Source organism: Nicotiana attenuata, chromosome 1 (assembly GCF_001879085.1).
Source record: "Nicotiana attenuata strain UT chromosome 1, NIATTr2, whole genome shotgun sequence".
NCBI lineage: Eukaryota > Viridiplantae > Streptophyta > Magnoliopsida > Solanales > Solanaceae > Nicotiana > Nicotiana attenuata.
This window is the reverse complement of record NC_031989.1, coordinates 91,947,016-91,952,778: the sequence shown is the minus strand read 5'-3', so window position 1 is coordinate 91,952,778 and position 5,763 is coordinate 91,947,016.

Here is a 5,763-nt window from a genome sequence, read left to right as displayed (position 1 = left end):
CCTTACAAAAAGGACTAAGCGGTCGTTGCAAATATAATTCGGTTTACAAGTCCGGAGTCGAATCCCATAGAGAACTAAGGCTTAGCTATAGTTATTCAATATTGCTAAGAAGCACAAGTCCAAACAATTTCCTCATTATAAAGATTGCGATTCTTATTTTAAACTAATTAACTAGAAAGTATTAAAAGTAGTAAAATTATTAAGTACGAATAATGATGGGAGACAAGATTAAGGAGGTGTAGAGTTATGATTTCGCTCCTAATTTCATCTCTGAAGTACCTACACATCAAAATAAACTCAATTAAGCACAAATATAGTATAGTTTAGCATTAAAGCACCTAAATGTAAGATAAGTAATGCACTAAAAATATGAAATTATAGCCAAACGACATTAGACAAGAGACTTACCTCCTTCCTGAATCGCTTCAACCTTCGAATACCATTCTTCCTTTGAAATTCTCCTCCAAATAATCCAAATCTAACCAAAATACCTAACGGGATCAAATAAAGTCAAGAAAACTAGTTATAAAGTTCCAACCTAAATTAAATCTCAAAAATAAAAAAAGAGTCAACCCGGACCGACATTGCCAAAACCAAGTCCAAGGTCAAATTTCGTTGAACCATAACCCCACAAGTCCACATTTGTGATTAATTTACAGGTCTCGCAGGTGCGGCTAACCTGATACTAGAAAATTTTCACTTAGCTCAAAATAATCTGAAATCACGCTTGGGACCATGTTCAATCATCCTAAAAGTTCGTATATCTTATACAAACTTGTCGAAAGGCTCAAAAACTAAAGACAACATCAAAACCAAGAATCAAACATCAAACAAAAATTCTCAAACTTTCTAAGTTCAAAATTTTAACTTTTGATTAGAAGCGCCTAATCAACCCCGGACCACCTGGGACCCGCACCGAACATTTATAAAAGTCCAAAATTATCATGTGAACCTAGTGGAACCTTCAAAATAGGGGTCGTTTACCATAATATTGTCTTTGGTCAACTCTTCTAACCTTAAGCCCAACTTAGGAACAAAATATTTTAAATTACTCCTGAACCCCTCGAAAACCAAACCACCCATCCCCACAAGTCATAAGTCATCAAACCAACCTAAGGGAAGTCTCAAATAGGGGAATGTGGTTCTAGAAATCTAAACGATCAGCTGGGTCGTTACATTTTTCACTTCTTAAATAAACATTCATCCTTGAACAAATGTACCTAAACTACTGAAAAGGTATGGATATATGCTTCGCATATCTGACTCGGTCTCCCAAGTAGCCTCCTCGCCAGGTTATCCTTTTCGAATCACCTTCATCAAAGCAATTTTCTTTGACCTCAACTTCCGGACCTGCATGTTTAAAACAGCTACCGGTTGTTCTTCATAGGCTAAATTCTCATCTAGATGCACTATGCAGAAGTCCAAAACATGCAACTTATGAAAAATGATACTTTTAAAGGATATATATATGAAATATCAGATATACCCCCAATAAGCTAGGAGGCTACAAGCCTGTAAGTAACCTCACCAACTTTCTCCAATACCTCAAATGGACCAATAAACCTCGGACTCAACTTGCCTTTTTTCCCAAACTTTATTACTCTTTTCATAGGTGAAACTATTAAAAGTACTTTCTCACCCTCCATAAACTCTACATCACAGACTTTCTTGTCCTCATAACATTTCTACCTACTATGAGTTGTCTGAAGTCGTTCTAGATTTAACTTCACATTCTCTAAAGCATCACGTACCAATCTGCGCTAAAAAACCTAGTCTCACCAGGCTCAAACCAACCAAATGGGGGAATAACATTACGGTACTTTGTTATGCATGATCCCGAGTACATCCGTGTTACATTATGGTACTTTGTTGCTATGTTCGGACGGGGTCTCGAGGGGCTCGGGTGAGTTGCGGACGTGTTTCAGATCGTTTCCTTTATTTTAGCCTTGTTGATTCCTGCTGGTGTCTGGTGCACCAAGTGTTCGTCGCAATAGCGAAGCTAGAGATGCGAGCGTAGGTGAAGATCTGGAGTTGAGTAGTTACTCCTTCGCATTCACAAGTAGCTTTACGCAATCGCGTAGTTTTCTGGAGATTAGGCATCGCGTTCACATGAGTCTGATCGCGTTCGTGTAGTCATTAGTTGAGAAGCTGGGGCTAGAGAATTTATGCGTTCATGTAATATTTGACGCGTTCGCAAAGGTTTGTGGTAGTTTTGTTCACGGTCGCATGAGTTGTAACACGATCGCGTAGTGCTTTTGTTGGAGGCAGTGTCGCCTATTCTTCGCGATCACCTAGCTTTGTCCGCGATCGCATATGGTATTTTTGAGACAGTGCTTTTTCTTCTTCGCGATTGCGATGGTATTTCCGCGATCGCGATTCATTGATTCGTCCAGTGATTATAAAGTACTCTATTTCGGGGGTTTCGGCCATTTTTGCATTTTTGGAGTTATCGAGCTCGGATTGAGGCGGTTCTTGAAGAAATTTTCACCATGTGGATTGGGTAAGTGTTCTCTACTCATTTTTGATTTTATATCATGATTCTATCTTCGTTTTTGGCATTTGACCGAGGGTTTCAAGAGAGAAATTGGGGATTTTTGTTTATAGTTTCATAGAGTGATTTTTTGAGTTTTGTACATCGATTCGGAGTCGGATTTGAGTGAAACTAGTATGGTTGGACTCGTAATTGAATGGGTTGTTGGATTTTTTGAGTTTTGTTTGGTTTCGAGGGACGGGCCCAGGTTTGACTTTTTGGCCGATTTTGGACTTTGATTAAAGATTCAACCTTTATCGATTGGGTTTGTTTCCTTTGATATTATTTGATGTATTTGAGTTGCTTTTGGCCAGTTTTGAGCCGTTCAGAGGTCAGTACGCGCGAGATGGAATTTTTGGAGCGTCGCTTGGCTTGCTCGGCATTGGATTTGGCTTGTTCAAGGTAAGTTACACTTCTAAACTTGCTGCTGAGAGTATGAAACTCCAAATTACTTGTTATGTGATTGATGTTGAGGTGACGCGCATGCTAGGTGATGGGCGTGCACCATAGTAACTGTGATTAAGTCGATTCCATGGAATTGTGTAGCTATATTATCTGAATATTTTATTGTATTCTATGTGTTAGAGCACTTGAGCTGTGATTTATGTTAAAAATCATGTTTAGGCTATATGTCGGTACTATTTAGATCCACAATGTTCGTTCTTAGCTGTTGAGTTATTTGCTTAATTGCAGTTATGTACTCAGTCGCATCATTATTACACATCATATCTCAGTCTCTGTTATTTGTATTGTCATATCTCGCATCATGATTAGGGATGCTTAATATGAACGTTGTGAGCCCGAGGGACTGGAGAGATTGGTGACTGAGTGAGGCCGATGGCCTAATTGTGAGTGATATTTATGGGATCGGGCTGCACGCCGCAGCATGTTTTATTTATTTATGCCTGGATTTGGCTTATATAGCGCTTGGGCTAAAGGAGCCCCTCCAGAGTCTGCACACCCACAGCGAGCGCAGTTGATTTATATTGAGAGATGGATCTTCCCTGAGCATGGATCTTGCCCGAATTATTTATATTTGGGGATGGATTTTCCCTGGGCTGGATTGGTCTTATACAGTACTGAGTGACTAGCTGTCAATTGATATATATATATATATATATATATATATATATATATATATATATATATATATATATATATATATATATATATATTCAGGATGGATCTTCCCTAGGTTAGATTGGTCACATACAGTACTGAGCGTAAGGTTGTATTTATGTTGGTTGGGCTAGATCTGCCCTGTACAGTGCTGAGTATTGAGCGTCATGAGTGAGAGAGTGAGACCATAAGATTGAGTACTCTAAGAGTGTGAGTACATGAGTTCATCAGCGAGATACATTATATTTGACATGCACACTTGACATACAGGTATAGAGATGCATTTTCCTCAGGCTGTACGGTATCACGTCATTCATGACTTCTCATACACATCGATATATAGGCGTAGGGATGTATTTTCCTCCTACCATTTGATAATCAAACATCTTATATGTTGTTGAAAAGTTTTGAGAAACATCATAGTTTTACAAACCTACTCATATTTTGGTGATTCGGTAAAAGAATTGGGTTTTCATTGATACACTTGAAAAGCTTGCCTATTTTTTCGGAACTGTGAATGAGTTGAGCATCTTATATATGAGTATGTTTCTTGTACCATTATTATTATTATTATTATTATTATTATTATTATTATTATTATTATTATTATTATTATTATTATTATTATATTATTATTATATTTATTATTATTATTATTATTATTATTATTATTATTATTATTTTGTTATGAATTGTTGTTGGCTACTGGTGTTGGACTACGATCTCTGTTCCAGCTCGTCACTACTTTCAACCTAAGGTTTGAGGTCGGTTGTACTCATACTACACTTTTGAACCTTATGAACTGTTGTTGGCTACTGGTGTTGGACTACGATCTCTGTTCCAGCTCGTCACTACTTTCAACCTAAGGTTAGGTTTATTATTTATTGAGTACATGAGGTCGGTTGTACTCATACTACACTTTTGAACCTTGCGTGCAGATTTTTGATGCTAATGTTGCTGTGTATGACAGAAGCTAGCATTGAAGACGTACCTGCGTTCCAGTTACAACTGCCTGTTGTTCATGGTAGCCCTAGACTTACAAAAATCTTTTTATGTACATTCGAACAGATGATTTATTTATTTCAAACTAGCTTTGTAGACTATAAACCGTAGAAGCTCATGATTTGTACTTCCAGTCCTTGGGAATTATTTGTATAAAAGCAGTTTTACTATCATTTCTTCTCTTGATAAATCTCATTAAATTGGATAATTATTAATTGGCTTATCTAGCGGGTTGTGTTAGGTGCCATCACGATTAATTGGATTTTGGGTCGTGACAGAACTAAAATAACATTTTCTATACTAATGGCAAATATAATAAACGAATACAGTTAACAGAAGGCAACAACATGTTCATGGTATTCAAGTAAGGCAATCAAAGAGAGAAGGGTGAGAAGGTACTGACCTTTTCGAGGGCAGCAGACCAAATAAGAGTTTGTTTAGCTGTTCAGAATCCAAGAACTCAAAAACTTCAATCAATGAGTACCTCGGAGCAAAATCAGAAATCGAGTAAGAACTTAGCCTTAGTCGAAGAAGTTCTAAAACACTACTATATTAATTTTCTGCTTTTGTTAGCCGTTCTTTGTGTTTTTCCTCTGTTAGGTTGTTCATGTTAGGTGAGAACATTAAAGCCCATATTTATAGTGCCATTTAAGGCTCTAGGGTTTCAATAGATTCAAAATCGTGAGTGGAAGATGACAAATTGTAGATGATGTGAGCATGATTGAGTGAAATCGGAAACAAACAGATGGGGAAAACAGTGTCGAGTTTACCTGAGCACGATGAGGTCGACCGTTGAGGCTTTTGGACCAGCGGTTAAACCCTAATGTCCAGAGGTCACTATGTTTGACTTCTGGACATCGAATACTCATGATGAAACCTGAGAAAGACTCCATGCATGCTCTGATTTGATAACTCATGAGAGAAATCAGATGATTTTAGGTTTTCCCTTTTAAACTTAGGGTTTCAGATTTGGGATTTTGAATTGTAACGATGGAATAGGAAATGTTCAGGCGGGATTCGCGGTGTAGTAGGGATAGGCAGATGATTTTGAGTGATTTCAAGTGACCTTGCACGAATTTGTGCAAGGTTTTAGAGATTGATAGGCTGATGGG